A 20,212-nucleotide genomic window follows, 5' to 3' on the forward strand; every position below is an offset into this window, starting at 1 on the left:
TTCACAGCATTTCTTTCCAACTTCAACATATAGCATTTTCCTGGCTGCTGGGGGCAACTTGGTCTACATCTACCCTTCCAAGCGAAGGGATTCCAAGCCTATATATTGAGGGATCCTGAACTCCTCTCACTAAGGAAGAGGGAAAATCAAACAAACAAAAAATGTAGTTTCTGACAGGGCTTTTTTTTCTTGTAGAGAATCTGTTACACATTCATTCAAAATACATTCATTGGGGGCTTCCCTGGTGGCGCAGTGGTTGAGAGTCCGCCTGCCGATGCAGGGGACACGGGTTCGTGCCCTGGTCCGGGAAGATCCCACGTGCCGCGGAGCGGCTGGGCCTGTGAGCCATGGCCGCTGAGCCTGCGCGTCCGGAGCCTGTGCTCCACAACGGGAGAGGCCACAACAGTGAGAGGCCCGCGTACCGCAAAAAAACAAAACAAAACAAAAAAAATCATTCATTGAATGTTCTTGTGTTTAGGCACTGGGATGCCAAGATGAATGGGACAAGGTTCCTGCTCCCAGGGAGCATGCTGTCTATGGGAGAGGATGACTCATAGGCAAAAAAGTCCCCAAATCCCAGGCTGGTGCTCCCCAAATCCTACAAAGGAGGGGAAATGCTTGGTCCTCTCTGGTAGCCATTAGTCACATGTGGCTATTCAGCCCTTTTGATGTGGCTGGTCCAAACTGAAACGTGTCATAGGCGAGAAACACGATTCAGATTTCAAAGACTTAGTATGAAAAAAAGAATGTCAATATCTCGTTGATGCTTTTTATATTGATAACATGTTGATAATATTTTATAGATATTGGGTTAAATAAAAGATACTATTAAAATTAATTTCACCTGCTTCTTTTCACTATTTGACATGTGTTTTATTGGTTTCCTGAGGCTGCTCTAACGAATTGCCACAAACCTGGTGGTTTAAAACATCAAAAATATATTCATTTGCAGGCTGGAGCCTAGAAACCTGAAATTGGGTTGTTGGAGAGAATCTGTCCCTTGCCTCTCCCACCTTCTGGTGGCTGCCCTGGAATTCCTGGGCTTGTGGCCACGTTGCTCCAATCTCTGCCTTGTCTTTACTTTGCTTTCTCCCCTGTCTGTGTTATCGTTTACCTCCATCTTATGAAGACCATATGATGACATTTAGGGCTCCCCTAGATAATCCAGGGTAATCTTACCATGAAATCCTTAACTTAATTACATCTGCAAAGGTCCTTTTTCCAAATAAGGTAACATTAGAAAGTTTCAGGAGTTAAGACTTGATACTTTGTGGGTGGCCATTATTCAACATGTGACTACTAGAAAGTTTAAAATTACATGTTGATTATATTTCTGTTGGACAGCTTTGGGCTATAGTAACCCCTGTCTCCTGGCACCAGAGAAAGCTTCTCAGACTCAGAGCACATTCAAAGTGGAGGGGTATGGTGACCCGCCTGGGCAAAGTCAGAGAGGTGAGAAGGAGCCTGGGGTGCTCCCAGGACCATTGGAGTGTTCCCTGTAGCTGGAACTCAGGGTGAGGGTGGGAAGAATGCTGGGAGAAGAATCTGGAGAGACAGTGTGTATATAGCATCGACCTCCACCCACTCTTCTCCTAGTGAGCCTTCCTTAGCTGGAGAAGCTGGACCCTGACCACTGCGTTCCTCAGACTCTGTTGCTGCTAGAGTTCTGATTAGGCAAGAGGTTCTGTCAGTTGAACGGACTTGGGAGCATGGCTTGTTGCTCAGCCTGGTTGTGGAGACACTGATTCTGGGGGGCGGCTGCCTTCTAGCATCCAGTATCCAGTTTTGTGGGTATGGAGAAGCTGTTGCTGAAATGGTCTCCTGACCCCTGGATCAGTTAAGTGATGCTTCTTGAAGCCAACAGACCCTGGGCGGCTCCTGAATTTTTACCTTCCTGACGGTGTCAGGGGAGGTGTCTCGCAAGGTACGTCCCATGTTTTTCTGGCAGCCATTCCTGCCCGTGCAGCCTGTTCCTTTAGCCTTTCTGGTGATTTTGTCAGCATAGAATTACCTGTATGAAATTCCTTTCTGCTTAAATTAGCTCGTGTGGTTTCCGTTTCTCGCTGGTGAGTGATGCAGGTGGGCTGACCTAGGGGGTCAAGGGCATGGAGGTCAGCCTAAGCAGCCTGGCTTTTCTGCTGTGGGTGATGGAGATACAGGGATGCTTTTAAGCAGAGCAGGAACAGGGAGGGAGCGATGTGAACATCTTTGTGCCAGAGAAAAGATCATCTTGCTTCAGGGAGTTGCTGAACCCCTTGAGAGGGTAGCAGAGGTGTAGACCTTACTTTTCTCTGGGATTCTCTTCTCTGGGGTTAAGACAGACGTCAAAGATTGGAGAGGGACACTCTTCGCTACAATGGGGCAGAAGATTGAACTGGTGAACCTCCTGAACATTCTAGGCTTTATTTGCAGCATGCAAGACTGAAATGAATAGCAGGAAGGGCTTCCCAACAGAGACAAGAGTGAGAACTTTGGTGACTAAACACCAGGCTCTGCATCAAGGCCCAGAGAGAGCAGAGCAGGTAGAAGGCCATACCCAGCACTCTGGATGGCTGCATTCACACTTAGTTTCCCTTGCTGATTTGCTGTGATGCTCCAGGAAAGACAGTTACCCTCTCAGAGCCCCTGAGCAGAAGGAAAGTCTTGTTTTCCTTCTGCTGCAGTGGGAAGGGTGAGAAGGGAAAGACTGTGGTCCTTCTTATCCCTGGGGAGGGGATTTTGGTCTTTATGATGGGGCTGCCCTTGCAAGGTGAAGCCTTCCTCATGTCTTACTTTTTTGTACTTGTGACTCCTTAGCTATAAAATGTGCATGCCTGAACCTCCACCTGTATGCCAGGTGAGGCCCAGTCTAGGGCCATCTCTGTTATGAATGTCCCCACTCAGAGCAGAGTGTTCTCCACGTGGCCTCCAATGCCAGAGCTGGAGGGGCCCCTTGGGCATTGCCATCACCCCGAACTCAAACTTTATTGTTCATACATCATCAGTAAACAATGTTGAACAGGCATCCCTGATACCTATTTGTTTATAAATTATATACATAGAACCTAATAAATCATAAACATGAACTATATACGTAAATATACAATAGCATGTACATTACAAAAGTATATGTATTATAAAATATTAGGTACACTCTAATATATGAATAAACTAGACATTATGTATATTATTATTTTGCGCACATTATAAAACTATATAACTAGAAATGAAAGAGGTAATAAAAACTGTTTTAAAGAAATTTTTATGGCATTTCATTTTATAATGGCCTAAAATCCCTTTTTGCTCTCATAACGAGAGCGACACCATTGAATATCCTTCGTTACTTTTGAAGCTCCTGGTTTCACACAGTGACTTGAATGTCTGGTACTAAGTGCGGTTTATTTCAATATTCAGTTTTAAAGGCTGTCACAGCTGAAAAGGAGGCCTCGTGAAAATATCTAGATCCAGACGGATGAGGTGCATTGTGGGCTCTGCTCATTAAACCATGACATTCATTTTTCAGTTTTCAATGCCATCCACCAATTATGCAAAGGTTCTGTTCAAAATTGACTTTCAAATTTCCATCTTCTCTCATGTCAATCAGTTCTTCCTGCAAAGAAATTGGAATATGTTGCATTTTAATACTTTCACCAAATGGATTTTACACTCACTCAAACTCTTCATTTGGAAGGTTTTTAAGCAAGTTAAAAATTCCTTTTTGTTTTCTTTGAAGGGTGGATATGAAAGATCTTGGGAACACACAAGGTTTTCAGCAATAAAGTCATATAAACAATAGGAACACTTTTCAATGTTATCTCTAAATTCTCTCTCATACTATAGTCCTTCCAAAAAAAATTACTTCCTTAACGACTGTTTAAACTTCACCCTTATCCTCATGAAAAGATTTTACTTTTGGAAATCTCCGCTGGAGACTCAACACGCAACCCTTGCTTCTCCTTCCTGAAATGTCAGATGAAATCGTGGCCTAGGATCAGGGGAAGTGTGTCTATTTTCTTGCCGTTTCTTGGCAGAAATCTTTTTAGGTCACTTGTCCTTTTCTAAGGCAGGTTAATTTAGTTTGAATCAGACATTGCAATCTGTGAATTCCGCTGAACTGGGCATATGTAAATGGCAACATGTTCCCATAGGTTGGAAGTTGAGCGATAGAGTGAGGGTGCCTTCCTCAAGTTCTCTGCTGGATGGAGTGGCTGTACCTCCTTCCAGACATTGACTAATGTGGAGGACATGACTGACCAAAACAGACTGAGTTGGGGTGCCTGGGTCAATTTTCTGCTCTTTTTTTTTGCGATATGTGGGCCTCTCACTGTTGTGGCCTCTCCCGTTGCGGAGCACAGGCTCCGGACGCGCAGGCTCAGCGGCCATGGCTCACGGGCCCCACTGCTCCGTGGCACGTGGGATCTTCCCGGACCGGGGCACGAACCCGTGTCCCCTGCATCAGCAGGCAGACTCCCAACCACTGCGCCACCAGGGAAGCCCTGGGTCAATTTTTATGTTAAATATTAGTAGAGCTAAATTCCTTTCTTACTTTTAGATAGAAAAACACGTGGACACATATATGTTGAATTCTAAAATTTTCTTCCCCCTGGAAGAAAATGGATCATTCTGTGTAGGGTATGTGGTCAGACCTCCCTGGACTGACGGGTCAGCTGAGGTTCAGGCCGGGAGGGGTGGGATGTTGCTTAAGGACCCATTGCAAGTGGTGAGAGAATCAGACTGAGACTCAGGTCCTTGGCTTCCGGGGCTCTCCCCCAACCCGCACAGAGACATGTGGAGGCAATGCGGGGTGGTTACTGCAGCCCCATTCCCACCGCACCGGGTCCTGTGGCCTCAGGGATACCTGTTCTCCTGGGACCCAGGGCTGGGACCTTGGCATCTCCTCTCCTCTGCTCTCCGGGGAGTACACTGGGTGGGCCCCAGTGCAGGTGTGCACATGCTTCCTATTAGAACACCCTTTTCCTTTCCCACCCCTTCTTCCCTCGTGATAGACAGAGTCTGCATCCCTCTGACCAGGGCTAAGTCATGTGACTCCTCGGGACCAAATAATTTGTCCTTGGCTTTGGGACATAATTTGGTGATTTTTATACCTCAGGGTTAAATCTGAAAAGAAAATCGGCCACCTGTATCCAGTCACAGACAGGCTGGGGGCTCAGCACTGCAACCCTCGAGCCTGCCCAGCTGCGGGGAGGGGAGGAGCGTGGCTACTCCTAGGGACATCAGCGCCTGTGCCTTACCCCTGGCCAGAGCAGCCAAAGCTGCTGGATCATCTGTCCAGGGCCTGGCCTGGAGAAGGGGGCCCTGGCCAGCTCGGGGGAGGACGGGGGTGCTGCTGGTAACCCTGCATAGCCTGAGGCCCAAGGTGAGCTCATCGGATGAGCAAGGCCTCCTGCTAAGCCTAGTGGGTGACTAAGAGGACACTCTGTGCTCTCACAAATCCCCGGCCCCTGCCGGTACGCCCGCCCTGTCTTCACTTCTTTTTTTTTTTCTTTTTCAAACAAAATCACGTTTATTTCAATAGCTCCAAGTGCAAACACAGCAAGTCAGTACACAGAGTTTCAAGATACAGCTTTAAGTATAATGAAAACTTGATAGGCAAAAAAGAAAGGGTAAATAGTAGAAATAAAGCTCAGTGTTTAAAAAATTCAAGTAACCTGAAACCCTTTAGACTAAAATAATCTTTCATCAATTCAGAAATGCCTTAATTTATAGATAAGAGTAGTACATTGCAATCAAAACGGACTTCTCAAAGAAAGAGAATCACCGCAAACTGGTCCGCTCCAGATAAGAGTAGAAATTCCCGGTGCTGGCTGTTTCAGAGTCAGCATTCACTCACACTATACAGATTGGTGTGGTCCAACCCGTGGCATTTGATCTTTAAGCAAATTCCAAAAAAGTGTTTAAAGTTCAATGCCACTAAGAGTTCTTGAAATGGCCACTATATATTTAAAAGGTTTGAAGACCAATTTCAGCTTCAGGCCTATGGTACAACTTGGGGAAAAGACATACATTAATATTTCTTCCATCACTAAAATCCTTTTTGTAAGGTTAGCAACATGGCCTTTAAAGCTTCCTCAGGGAAACTGTACTTAAACATATAAAAGTTCCCACTAGGGAGATAATTAAAAGTTGTTAATGTTCTTTTTATCACTTAGCAACCAAGACACATGTTTATTTCCACTCCGCAGAAGCAATGTTAGCTACTAGCTTCAATTCAGGAAAAGTGTAACTTGAGGAAGGTTTATGTGAGGTGTTTATTCAGTCTTTTTCTCAACCTTCTTCATCTTCCCATTGTAGGCAATAAATTGAGAGTCTGTTCCAAAAAGTCTATCCCACCATGTAAATGTCGAAGCATAGTTTCCAATGAAGTTCACGTGGTGGAGATTGTGATGCTGAGATAGAAAAGAATGAGATTTAAAGGGTTGAGAGGAATGTCATAAGCACTATGGACATCAACAGTTTCTGTAAAATAAACGGTCACCCAGGCCCAAAGAAGAATAACAGGATCACATAAAAGCATGATTCCAGGGTTTCCCTGGTGGCGCAGTGGTTGAGAGTCCGCCTGCCGGTGCAGGGGACACGGGTTCGTGCCCCGGTCCGGGAAGATCCCACATGCCGCGGAGCGGCTGGGCCCGTGAGCCATGGCCGCTGAGCCTGCGCGTCTGGAGCCTGTGCTCCGCAGCGGGAGAGGCCACAACAGTGAGAGGCCCACGTACTGAAAAAAAAAAAAAAAAAAAAAAAAAAAAAAGCATGATTCCATTGAAATATCCAGTTCCAAGAATTAGGGTTTCCAGAGGATGTGCATATTCACCTTCCATTCCAAACGGCGCCTGAAGCTCACGACAAATTTTATGAATATACTTATGTATTCTTTTGTGGTGTAAGAGCCTATGCAGGAAGTAGTGCCATGTATCCTCAATCACTGCACAGCCAAAGCATCTTGCCAAAAGCATGTACCATCTTGGCATTGTTTCCCAATCATAAGGAATATTGAAATACTCTGTAAAAGAATAGGTTCCACAAATCAAAGAAGCTGGACACAAAAATGATTAAAGAGAAATACTTTAAAATATTTCCATTGATTTCCCCACGTTTCTGCTTTATCCTTTTGAATTTTGTACTTTTTCATGTAAGGTATAGATTGAAACAAAAATCCAGGTAAACAGAACAAGAAATAAAGGACCTCATGAACTATGAGGGATCCCCATGTTGCAATCTGGAACTTTGTATAATTATTCAACATATAGTTCCAAGCATTTTAAAATGGTTCCTGCAGAGGATTCTCAGGTGAAAGTGAATCTCCCTATCCCACAGCCAGGGATGCTGAACTAAAGATGCTGATACTTTCATTTGTTGTCATTTTTCAAATCTCAGCAGACAGCCTTATAATTCTGCACACCACTGGGTCTGCAGCCGCCGCCTCCGGAGCTTCGCTAGGCACCCCTGTCTTCATTTCTTGAGCTTAGTTCTGTTGTCACTGACGGTACCAGGCAGCCCTTTGCATACAGCACCCCTGGAGCCACATGTGGCCAAAGCGTGTGGCATTCATGGCAACACCCATGTGTCTGTTCTTCAAATTCAATTCCTTTCCCTCCTGGGCACATAGTAAGACTACATTTCCCAGTCTCCCCTGCAGTCAGACAGAATCATGGGCTGAGTTCTGGCCAGTGGAATGTGGCTGAAGAAATGTAAACCATGCCATGTCCTGGTCTGACCTCTGAAAACGTCACCGTGGCTCACTCTCTTCCCCTGTCCGGTGGCCGGATGTGGAGGACCCAGGGGCCCTTACTACAGTGGGCTGTAAGGGGCTTGAGTTCCTGAAGAGCTATGAGTAACAGAGCCTATGCCCATTGCACCTGTCTGAGAAAGACATCTTTATAAGTGAAGGCATGGAAACACTGGAGTGGGTACAGCAGGTGACAGCCCGAGTAACAGTGTCTGACCCCAGATGAGAAGTCAGGGGGGTTGAATTCTTTAAGATTTTTTTTTTTGGCCATGCCCTGTGGCTTGTGGGATCTTAGTTCCCCCACCAGGGTTTGAACCCGGGCCCTCGGCAGTGAAAGCACTGAGTCCTAACCACTGGACTGCCAGGGAACTCCCAAATTCTTTAAGATTTTTTAGTGTGGGAGTTACAGGTTTAGTCTCTGGAGCTGGACACCCAATTTCTCCCATAGATGGACCACGTGACTCTGGGAAAATTGATGAATGTTTCTGAGCCTCAGTTTCCTCACTTGTAAATATATGCGCATCACAGGGTGTTTGGAAGTTATGTACAGCGATGGGCACACTAGGTTCGTTGGCCCTGCTGGACTATGAGGGGTCCTCCAAGGCAGGGATGGCTTTTGATTCATCTCTCTGGGTCCCTGCTGGGCCTGGCACAGTGTCCAATGTCCAGTGGCCCCTGCCCAGGAGGCTCCTTGTCTGGAGAGGACTCAGAGCTCTCAGCTGTACTCTAAAGCAGGCTGGGATGTGCCATAGAGGAGAGGTACCAGCAAAGTGCTGTCCAGGGGAGATTAATTTGGCCTGGGTTTCAGGCTGAGGACTTCATGGAGGAGGTGGCATTTCATCAAGTCCTTGAAGGAGAAAGGGTGGCATCTGTATCACAGATGTTGACAACGCTTGCTCTAGGTTAAGCAAAGTTCCCATGAGTTAAATCCTGAGGTAGAAAGAGCTGGACATGCTGGGCTGGAACAGGCTCCCACTAACAGTTTCAAGGCCTGGGGGGAAGATTTCAAAAGGAGGCAGTGGTAGGCAGAATTCTGAAGATGTCCCCATCCTAAGACCCCATTCCCTGGTTACTCAATCAAAAACAAATCTAGGGGGACTTCCCTGGTGGCGCAGTGGTTAAGAATCCGCCTGTCAATGCAGGGGACACCGGTTCTAGCCCTGGTCCGGGAAGATCCCACATGCCCTGGAGCAACTAAGCCCGTGTGCCACAACTACTGAGCCTGTGCTCTAGAGCCCGCGAGCTCCAACTGCTGAGCCTGCGTGCCACAACCATTGCAGCCCGTGTGCCTAGAGCCCATGCTCCGCAACAAAGAGAAGCCACCGCAATGAGAAGCCCGCACACGGCAACAAAGAGTAGCCCCTGCTTGTCGCAGCTAGAGGAAGCCCGCGCACAGCAACAAAGACCCAGAGCAGCCAATAAATAAATAAATAAGTAAATTTAAAAAACAGAAAAAAAATCTAGGTACTCTATGAAGGAATTTTGCAGATATCGTTAAAGTCCCAAGTCAGTTGGCTTTAAAACATGGAGATTAATTAGATGGGTCTGACCTAATCAGATGAGCCCTTTAGAAGAAGAAGAGCATTTTCTCCTCTCTGGTAGCAGAATAGGACGTTAGAGAGATTGAAAGCACGAGAAGGATTTCAGTCAAGAGCAACTCTCAGCTGACAGCCAGCAGGGAAATGGGAACCTCAGTCCTACAACCACACGGAACTGGATTCTGCCAACCATCTGAACGAGTCTGGGAGCGGATTCTTCCCCAGAACCACCCGATAAGAGCCCACCTTGCTTTTGGCCTTGTGGGAGCAGAGAACCCAGTTGAACTCACCCAGACTTCTCACCGCAGAGCTGTGAGTTAATAAATGGGTGTTTTTGCCACTCAGTCTGTGGTCATTTGTTATGCAGCAACAGAAGACAAATACAGACGAATACCACAAGTCTAAATATTCCAAAGCCAAAAGTCAAGCTTACAAACTGTTAATCAAATATGGTCTACCCATCTATCTTGACATATATACCTTCATAATGACCTTGAAGGCCAGGGCCAAATTCGTAATTCTGATGATTTAGAACTCTGTGCCAGCAGGTAGCTGCCCAGGGAGGGCTTGCCCTTGGGTCCCAGTCCCTGGCCTGTGGTCTGACCCCTCTTCTCTTGTCATTCCTGCTTCCATCCGGCACCAGGAGGGCTGGAGAGCCCAGGCCAGATGACCTAAATACCGTTCACTCCCCCTGCAAATAGCTGTCCCTTGCCTGGCCCTGGGGCCCAGGGTGTGGTTTGCCTTTAGGAAAAGGAACCTGGAGAATCTGAGGACTGTTCAGGCTGGAACATGATTGTCCTTGGTGTGCCATGTATGGTCTAGAAGGGAGGCCACAGCTCCGGTGGGAACATCCACTAGGACCTTCTGACTCCTCCTTCCCCTGGGGTGGCCAGAGCAGGATTGCTCTACAGCTGGGGACACAGGGCAAGGGTCTTGCCTGTCTCTCTTTGTGTGTGTTAAAATACATATAAAGTTTACCGTAAGTGACACTTGATACATTCACAATGTTGTGCAACCACCTCCTCTATCTAGTTTCAGAACATTTTCATCACCCCAAAAGGAAACTTCCAGACCCATTAAGCAGCCACTCCCTACTCCTCCCTCCCCCAGGCCCTGACAGCCACTAATCTGTGCTCTGTCTCTATGGACTTACCTGGTCTGGGTATTTGATATAAATGGAATCATACACTCTGTGGTCTTTTGTGACTGGCTTCTTTCAATTAGCACATGATTTCAAGTTTCATCCGTGTTGTTGCATGAATCAGTACTTCATGCCTGAAGTAGTGGCAGAATAATATTCTTTTGGATGGACAGACCACATGTGCAGTGGCCTTTCTGGCCAGGGTCTAAGATGGTATCGGGCTGGGGATTGGGGAAAGTCAGCCGGTGGTTCTGCACCTTTCTTCTTTTCTCCTCTGTGACTTTTGGGGTCTGACCATTTAGAATATGCTGCCGGGGCCTGGGGACGCAGGGAGACAGCCAGTCTCACCTCCTCCCCTAGTCTTTGCAACCTGATCCCGAAATCCCGCCCAGTGGTGGTGGGGGCATCAGACACAGGTGGTGTGGACCCGTCCCAGGAGGATGCCCCTGTTTCGGGGTTTCCAGCTGTCTCCGGGTCGGGGGGCCCCCAGCTGAATCCATTAAAAGCTGGAGTCCTTCTCTGGTGACAATTCTGAGGTCACACGGGGTGGAGAGGCTGCTGGTGGGGGAAGGGGTGCATGGCCTCGGGAGCTGGGATTGCTCAACCACTGGGACTGGAAGGCAGTGGGAGTGCAGCCTGGCACCGGGCGAAGTCGGCTCCACGCCCAAAGAGATGCTTAGATCTTCACTTGCGGGGCCTGTTTAATTCCACAGAGAAATTTAATTCCACATTGTTTGTTCTCTGCTCCGCAGACGCCTCAGCTGAGGAAACCACGGAAATCTCATTTGAAAAAGAATTTGGCCCCTGGAGACCCCTCCCCATTTGCTGGTGGGAGGGGGCCAAGACTTCAGTTGCCCTCACACCAGCAAACTCCAAACCACAGAAATGCAGTGGGGTCACCTGGGGACAGAGGGAGGGTGGCTGGACAGTGGGTGGGCAGTGAGCCAGTGGGCCTGTGTCACACGGGGGTCTGCTGTTTTGTGACAGGAGTTCTGGGCTCGGAGCCCCCAGACCTCAGTGTGGATCCAGGCCCTGCCACTCTGGTCTGGGATCTCGGGTGGTCACGTCTGTGGTTGACCACGCTCACCTGGCCACTTGGGGACTCTGCCAGCCTCTGGCGAGGAGCTGAGCTTAGCGGTGAGGGAAGCCACAGATGGGATTGGGGGCGAGGCAGGGAGGGGAGGAGGTGAACCGGTCTCGGGCTGTGCACCCACAGGCGTCTTCTAGTACCAGGGGACAGAAACCGCATCGCTTATGGCATCCACCAGGGGTCAAGCAGTGCAGCGGGCACGTTAGCGTCGTTCAGGGCATTTCTCTTTACAGCAGCCTCGCAGAGTGGCCGCCGTTATTCTCTTTTACAGATGAGGAAACTGCGGAAGGTAAAGGGACTCACCTAGGGCAACAGGTACCGAGGGCAGAGGCTGGGCAGTGGGCAGTCATCCCCGAACACTGTGTTCTTCCACATCATGTCACTAGTCCCTGGTTTGGCCCTCAGTCTTGTTTCTTGGGGGGATTACAGTCAAAATCATTGTGTATTTTTTTTTTGACTTTTTTTTTTTTTGGCCGCACCATGTGGCTTGTGGGATCCTAGTTTCCTGACCAGAGGTTGAACCCATGCCCTCGGCAGTAAACGCGCAGCGTCCTAACCACTGGACTGCCAGGGAATTCCCCAAATCATAGTATTTTTGAGGCGGAATGGACCTGGTTCAAGTTGTCATTTTACAGGTGGGGAAATTGATGCCCACGAAGGGGAAGCGACTTGTCCAGAGTCACCCACCAGACAGCAGATCGCTGGCCCCATTTGGCCCATGTGGGTAGAGCCCAGTAGCCCTGAAGTCAAGACTGTCTGTAGTGCCCAGTGAGATAGAAACTCCTCGCTCTGCCCAGGTTCAAAGCCTGTCTATTGGTCTGACCCTGCCTCTGGTCCTGAGAGAGTGTGGATGGCTCAGTGCAAACTGTCCCCACTGTCCTGACGACTCCGAGTCCTGTGGACAAGGTTCAGTGCCGTGCAGGGAGATGAAGGGCCACTATGTGCTTTCTCATCTTAACAGGTCAGCATCACCTGTGTTGACGTGAGGGTGGGAAAGAGTCCAGCTTCCCATCTCAGCTTGGTCACTGTCCAGCAGTGTCACCTGAGCCTGGTCACTTCATTGGTTGGTCAATATTTATGGAGGGTTTTCTGGGAGCAGTTTGTGTGCTAGTTTCTGAGGAAAACAAAGATGAAATAATGCCTTGCCCTCAAAGAGCTCTCACAGGGGAGGCAGATCTGCGGTTAAACAACAATTTCATGACGCCCTTGCTCTGAAGGAGGATGTTTAAGATACGGTGGGAGCTTGGGGGGAATCGGGGTGGGCTTTCCAGAGGAGGCAGAGTTGAGCTGAGACTGAAAGGATGGTTTGCCAGATGGACAAGGCAGAGGATGTTGAGTTTGGAGAGTGGATTTAGCAAAGGAATGGATTTGTGTCAGGGGAATTAGGAATAATTTAGAATAGTTGGAGCGTATGTGGTGGGATGGTAGTCATGATGGCGTGGGATGTTAGGTTGGCTAGGAGGGGATGGGAAAGCCTTTCTGCCACACAGAAGTGTTTGACTCCATCCTCAGGGCAGCTGGGGAGGCATCAAGGGTTTCGATCAGGGGACAAATCCAGCCAGATCTGTGTTTTGGAAGGTTCGACTGGGCTGTATCAGGGATGGCCTGATGGGGGGTGGGAAAGGCAGCCAGGGCGCCAATGTGTGGATCTGGGTTAAAGCAGTGGGGTACCCTCAGGCTGGGAGTGATGGAGAAGACCAAGGGGTGATGGGATTGAGGGGCTGTGATCAACTGGTTGTAGGCAGTGGGAAGAGGGAGTTGGTTTCTGGCTCGGGTGACTGGGTAATTGGGATTCCATTCATACTAATAGGGAAACTGGAGGTGGAGGTTTGCTGGTGGGGGTGGAGATTCATGTGAATTAAGTTTAGGATCTGATGACTTGAGGTGCTCATGGGACATCCAAAGGGAGAGGTCTGGCTGATGGTTGGTTGACTTAAGGATTTGGAGGCCAGGGGAAAAGTGAAAACTGGAGTTAGAGATTTCGAGGTCATCACCCTAAATCAAATGCAGATGAGTTAAGGGACCACAGAATGCTCTGGACACGGTACAGGTTGATTTTGGCAGAAACGGTCAGTGCCCTGTCCATGTCCCCTTGGCATTGCAGCCCTGCAGCTCTTCCAGATGGCTTTCTCTGCAGTGGAAGCAGGCCTGGCCTGTGCAAGAGACAGGCCAGGAGTGTCCCCAGGAGCAGGCTCAGCCAGTGAAAGATGAGACCTAGATGATGGAAACCAGAGCTCTTCTCCCTTAGGAAGCTCTGTTCCTTGCGGTCTCCTGGAGGTCCCCGGTGGGAGGCGCTCATTAACCCCCCTCTACTGGCTCCTACCCTTCTCTGTGTCACTTTTCCATTTTCCTACCAGTGTTTCCTGGGATCACCCCCCAAGTAAGTGACTGGCACGCTCATTCTTTTTTTTTTTTTTTTTAGCGGTACGTGGGCCTCTCACTGTTGTGGCCTCTCCGACGCACAGGCTCAGCGGCCATGGCTCACGGGACCAGCTGCTCCGCGGCATGTGGGATCTTCCCGTGTCCCTGAACCCGTGTCCCCTGCATCGTCAGGCGGACTCTCAACCACTGCGCCACCAGGGAAGCCCCCCTTATTTTTTTTTAATTGGAGTACAGATGATTTACAATTTTGTGTTAGTTTCAGGTGTGCAGCAAAGTGATTCAGTTATACATATATACGTATTCATTCTTTTTCAGATTCTTTTCCCATATAGGTTATTACAGAATATTGAGTAGAGTTCCCTGTGCTATACAGTAGGTCCTTTTTGGTTATCTATTTTATATCAGTAGTGTGTGTATGTTAATCCCAAGCTCCTAATTTATCCCCTCCCCACCCCATGTTTCCCCTACGGTCACCATAAGTCTGTTTTCAAAATCTGTGAGTCTGTTTCTGTTTTACAAATAAGTCCATTTGTATCATTAAAAAAAAATTAGATTCCACACGAGTGATATCATATTTGTCTTTCTCTGTCTGACTTACTTCACTTATATGATAATCTCTAAATCCATCCATGTTGCTGCAAATGGCATTATTTTGTTCTTTCTTATGGCTGAGTAATATTTCACTGTATATATGTACCACATCACCACATCTTCTTTATCCATTCCTCTGTCATTGGACATTTAAGTTGCTTCCATGTCTTTGCTATTGGAAATAGTGCTGCAGTGAACATTGGGGTGCATGGCATACACATTCTTTTTTTTTTTTTTTTGGCCGCACCAAGCGGCATGTGGGATCTTAGTTCCCCAACCAGGGATCGAACCTGCGCCCCCTGCAGTGGAAGCGCTAAGTCTTAACCACTGGACCGCTGGGGAAGTCCCTGGCATGCACATTCTTGCTGTAGAGTCTGCCACGGGGAAACCCAGCCCAAGATACCAGTTTGCTCAACTGGGATGAGAGTCTGCTTTGACCATTTCCTACCTGTCTTGACCCCCAGCTGGCCTGGAAGCGGCTTGCAGGTGCTTTCACCTTTGTGTCACCAGAACCAAGACAGCCGGGTCAAGGGATGACCTGGCGAGCTGCTGTTGAATACAGGAATGACTAAACCCATCAGCGGCTTCTTGTTGCCTTTCAGAGGCCAAACTCTCCAACAAGCCCCACAAGACTCCTTCCTGCCTCTCCATCCTCAAGTCATTCCATCCTCCTGTCTGCTCTCCAAACTGCAGGCCTCTGCTCTCCTTCCCTTAAAGTTTCCATGCTCCTTCCTTCCAGATGGCCCACATAGTTCTCTCTGCCTGTCTCTGCCCCACGCTGGGCCTCTCAAGATAGGCCTATTTAACAGCTTCTCCCCCTCCCCCTCCTTCACCCCTTCCCTCTCCTCCTCCCTCAAGCATCTTCTCCCCAGGGAAGACTTCCCTGACCACCCTTCCCCAGCCCAGGCCAGATGGGGCTTGTACCATTCCATTCTCCGTAGCACTCTGTCCCTGCATGCTCCCTATCACAGACTTTCGTTATGGGCTTATGGAATTAGTTAAATAATATTTATTTTAGACTAGTATTTCTCAAACTTTTTTTTTTTTTTTTTTTTTGCGGTACGCGGGCCTCTCACTGTTGTGGCCTCTCCCGTTGCGGAGCACAGGCTCCGGACGCACAGGCTCAGCGGCCATGGCTCATGGGCCCAGCCGCTCCGCAGCATGTGGGATCTTCCCGGACCGGGGCACGAACCCGTGTCCCCTGCATCGGCAGGCGGACTCTCAAACCACTGCGCCACCAGGGAAACCCTCTCAAACCTTTTTGATCATGACCAACGGTAAGAAATACATTTTATGCTGGTATCCAGTTCACATAATACATATACAACTGAAACAGTGCTTTTCCTGTTCCTTCTACTATGTGGGATACAGTGATATTTTCCATTCCATCCCATCCCATTCCATTCCATTCTGTATTTCATTTCTAAAACTACTGGCAATGACTCACTAAATGGACTGCAACCTTGCCACTTAAAAACTGGTCTGGACACTAAGCAAGATGCTTGCGAATTCAGGAGAACAGGGGTCCAGTTCACTTTTACTCATCACTGTAGCCTCAGGGCATAGCACGGAGCCTGGCACAGAGAGAGGTGCTCCATCAATATTTGCGGAATGACCTATGATAATGTATGAATCCGGGTGAATAAGTGAATGAATTGCCTACCCCACCCAGACAGGAAAGTGTGGCTTTGATCTGATTCTTCCGTTACTGAAAAAACCAGCCCACTTCCTGTGACTTTGATCTGCAACCTTCATTCTAAACTGCCCTGCCTCAAGCCAACAGCTCCCAGCAGCTCATTTCCTGCTTTTTGCCACCTTATCTCCCTCTCTAAATATTCCTCAGCTTTCCCTTTCCCTTTTGGTGGAACGCAGGCCTCTCCCCACCCCTGTTCCTCCTCCCAACACCTTTGGCACAGGGTGGGGCTCACCTCTTGGGTCAGGTACTTCCCAAGTTTCAGCCCACTGGGGTGCAGAACATTTCTAGGTCAGGTGTGTCCCTCAGCTGGGGCTGGGCAGTGGTCTATATCCTGCTGATAGACTTTGGGGCAGGAGGGGAATAGACATTGATGAAAGAACCGTGCATATGTATAATTACAAATGGTGAAAGATGCTATGAAGGAAAAGCTGTGGTTGCTTTGAGAATATGTAATGGGGAACCTGCTTCTGGGAAGTCAGGGAGGGCTTCTCCAAGAAGGAGACAATTAATCTGACGTCCAAAGACAATAGGAATTAGGCAGGCAAAGAGTGTGAAGGCAGAGAGAAAGAGCTGGCAGGTGGAAGAAACTGTAAGTGCAAAGGTCCTGAGGTAGAAGTGATAGTAGTCCACTTGAAGAGCCAGAGACAATCAGTGCAGCTGGTACACAAAGAATGGGGCTTACAATGACAAGGCTGGAGAAGTAGCCAAGGCCCAGCCCTTGCAGACCGGGTTAGATATTTTAGATCTATCTCAAGAGCAGTGGGAACAGCAGTATTTGAAGAAGCATGATGACACTGTTTTGAAAGATCCTTTGGCTGTGGTATGCCTGAAGGATGGGACTGGTGGTCAAGAGAGGAAGCTGGAAGACTAGTTCCAAGGTGGTGGCAGGTCCGAGACGGTGCAAGCTTTAGGGTGGTGGTGTTGATGCGGGTACGTGACCGGCCTTAAGAAATACTGTTCCTAGTAGGTTTCTCAACACTTGTAAACACCCATCGTGAATCTGCTCTGAGCAAAGTGCCCTGGGGAGCCGGAGCCAGGCTGGGCTCTGCCTTCAGGCAGCTCATTGCCTGTCTTGGAGGACAGGCTGGAGGCAGATCAGCCAGGGTGTAGTGCCAAGTGCTCAGGAGAGTCAGCTGGCACGTGTTCAAGGCGCATGCCCGGGGGAGACCAGGCACCTGCAGTGGATGCTTTCCTGCAAACACTGTTTGAGCTCATTTGAGCTCCGGGCAGAAAGAAGTCAGGGCTCTGGGAGAGGAGTTCATTAAGGTCTCCTCCTGACCCTACCAGCATTTACTGGACTCTTGGCCCTGGGCATCTTCCCTGAGCCACACAAGGGCCTGTCTCCAAAGGCCCTTTTCTGGGAGTAGTGGCACCTGAGGGTGTGCGGAGGCACAGGAGTCTCCCAGGTGCCGGGGCAGCTGAGCCCACTAGGCCAGGTGAGGGCTTCTCCTCTCTCCCTGCCTCTGAGTCACTTCCCTTGGAAGCGCAGTCCTTGGGAACACCGCTTATTCACGGAGTCTCCACCCTCAGCTGCACCCTGCCCTGGGGGAGGGAGTTGTGGTGGAGTCCTGAGGTGTCTCAGTGAGCAAGCCTGACCCAACCCCTGCTACACCCCAAGGAAGGCCTGGGTCTCCCCCTTGGAGCGGAGCTCCCTAAGGGCAGGGCTGTTTCTTTGTCTTGAAACTGGGGCCTTGAGGAACGTTCCCTCCCAGAGTCCTGCTTGCCAGGTAACTTCCTGCCACCCGCAGGCCCCCCAGGAGGCTCTGAGGAACCCTCCTGATGTGCGGCGTGGTGAGTGGCGGGGGCGGGTTTGTGGGGCCGCAGCTCTGTCTCCCCATCCGTCCGTCCTCCTGGTGCCGAGGACTGTCTGTGGTTCTGGCAGGGCTCAGGCCTCAGGCTGTGGGGCGCATTCGCTGGCTTCGAGGCGCTTCTCCACTCATTTCATTCATAAAGCCCCAGGGCCCACTCCCTGCTGTGGCTGGCGCTGGGGTCTGGATTTATGGAGATGCTGGGGACACATGGAGTTCAGGCCTCTGATCTCGGGCTGGTTTTCCCACTGCCTTCCTTGCCTCTGGCTCCCTCCTTGGCCTCATGGGTTTGCTTCACAGACCAGTCAACAGACCTGCACAAGGAGGGGAAGAACGTCTTCCTGGAAGGTCGGAGGGAAAAGAGACTCTGCTGACCAGCCCCTGGGGCTCTAGGAGCAACCCCACCACTGATCTTCAGTACTGAGGGCCCAAGGTCATCCAATCCAGCCCCCTGCCTTCCTTCCAGGGTAGGATTCTCCAATGTGAGCGGTGAACTGAACAGCCTCAAATCCTTGCTCTGGTCTCACTACCTTTGGGCATCCGCCCAAAGTGCTCAGGTCACAGGGAAGGGTGCGTGAGGGACTAGAACACCTGCTTCCCTTAGTACTCTCGGTCTTTGGATGAAGTGTCCTGGTGGGGTAGGAGATAGATAGGCCCCAGACTGAGCAGTTGCAACTGGTCTCCTGCTGACAGAAGATACCAGCAGGAGCATCGGGTCCTGATTAGGTGAAAGCCCAGCCTGACACCTGCACAGAAGGGGTCCTCAGTCTAGGGGAGGGACAAAAGGAGGAAGGAGTCACCAGCCCATAATATGTCCTGTCAACCTCCCAGAAACCTTTGTGCTGGAATATGCACGTGCACACCAGGAAGGACTCTGAGTCAGAACAAATATGGGCACAAGAAAGATGATTAGCCAGAGACAACCCAGAAAGCCCATATGGGCAACTTAAGCCACCCCTGTTGTGAGCAGCTCACTCCAGGTTCACCCGCACATGCTCTTCCTCATGTACTTTGCTACTAATAAACACTGTCTCAATTTCACAATCTTGATCTCTTTGCTGAATTCTTTCTTCAAAGAAGACCAGGACCAAGGTCCTTCTTCCAGGCATTCCACCGCCAGAATCAGTGGAGCTAGAGGGCTTTAAAAGAGGCGATGGAGTTTAACAGCTGTGCAGAGGTGACAAGAGAAGAGAGAAGGCAGTTAACTGCCAACAAGCATCATTCAGTGGCATCTTCTACGTTCGACATGGAACCGACGTGTAGGTGAAGCAAAATCCCTCCTGGAACCCAGGGATGCTCACCTCTTGTGAGAAGGTCCGAGGGCACGGGGGCAGCCCATGTCTTTGAGGACCTCCGAGATACCCCACACAAACTCCCTTCTGGAAGAACTGGGGAAATAACTCTTGGTAGTAGCATCTGGATCGGGCAGGGTCGAACCACGGCAGGTAAAAGACAGAGGAGATTCAGAAAGTTCAGATACTGAGCAGGGAGAGGTGTCCAGTGACGGAGGCCTCAAGGAGAAGCCAGATTTTCAATACTTCTGGGGTCAAGAGCTGTGGAACCCAGGAGCAGTGAAGGTGAGACAACTCCCCTGGCCCATCTTCATCCGCCACCTGGGAACCTCCTGAATAGAGAGGGAAATCCCGATTTAAACACACACAACAGAAAATGCTTGCAAACAAACCCTGTACAAAGATATTCCTCAGAAAGAAGGGAGGATGCCGGACCCTTTCTTCAGATGGAAGCTTGCCAGTCAGTGTAGACCAATAAGACAAAGGTAATCCAGTTAAAGGGGGCTGGGCATGGGGGAGAGGGGTGAGTGCCCCAACTGTTCAGGGCCCTCTGTCCTCCTGTCTTGTCCCCTTCCCCCCACTGGGGTTCTATACCCTGTGATATGTTCCCACCTCCTCCTGGGCAGTGGAGGAAGACCGCCCTGGGTGTGGGCTTGTGACAGAGCAGGAAGAGGTCCCCAGCGGTCCCCTGCCCAGCGTTCAAATCCCCACCCCACAGTGTGGTCATTGCCTGCATCCCTCCATTTGCGGAGCCCAGGAAAGAGCCAGCTGGACAAGCTCCCTGGGTCTACCCTGAGGAGCCCATGTCCAGAGTCACTTGGGAGCTCCAGAAAGAAAAGAGGGAGGTGTCAAAGGCCGTCTGAAGCACCATTTTCAGGTGGGTTGGGGGTGTGGGGTACAGGTGTGTCTACCCCTCCCCAGCAGCCGGGGTGGCTGCAGGTTGTGGAAGGAGTC

The 20,212-nt window shown here is 49.6% G+C and overlaps 1 pseudogene; it reads right to left on the minus strand.

Moving 5' to 3' along the window:
- Nucleotides 1-5,578: 5,578 nt before the first annotated feature.
- Nucleotides 5,579-7,354, minus strand: LOC101324112 (methylsterol monooxygenase 1-like; annotated as a pseudogene).
- Nucleotides 7,355-20,212: the final 12,858 nt, after the last annotated feature.

The sequence above is a fragment of the Tursiops truncatus genome, chromosome 20 (genome assembly GCF_011762595.2).
Source record: "Tursiops truncatus isolate mTurTru1 chromosome 20, mTurTru1.mat.Y, whole genome shotgun sequence".
Classification (NCBI taxonomy): domain Eukaryota; kingdom Metazoa; phylum Chordata; class Mammalia; order Artiodactyla; family Delphinidae; genus Tursiops; species Tursiops truncatus.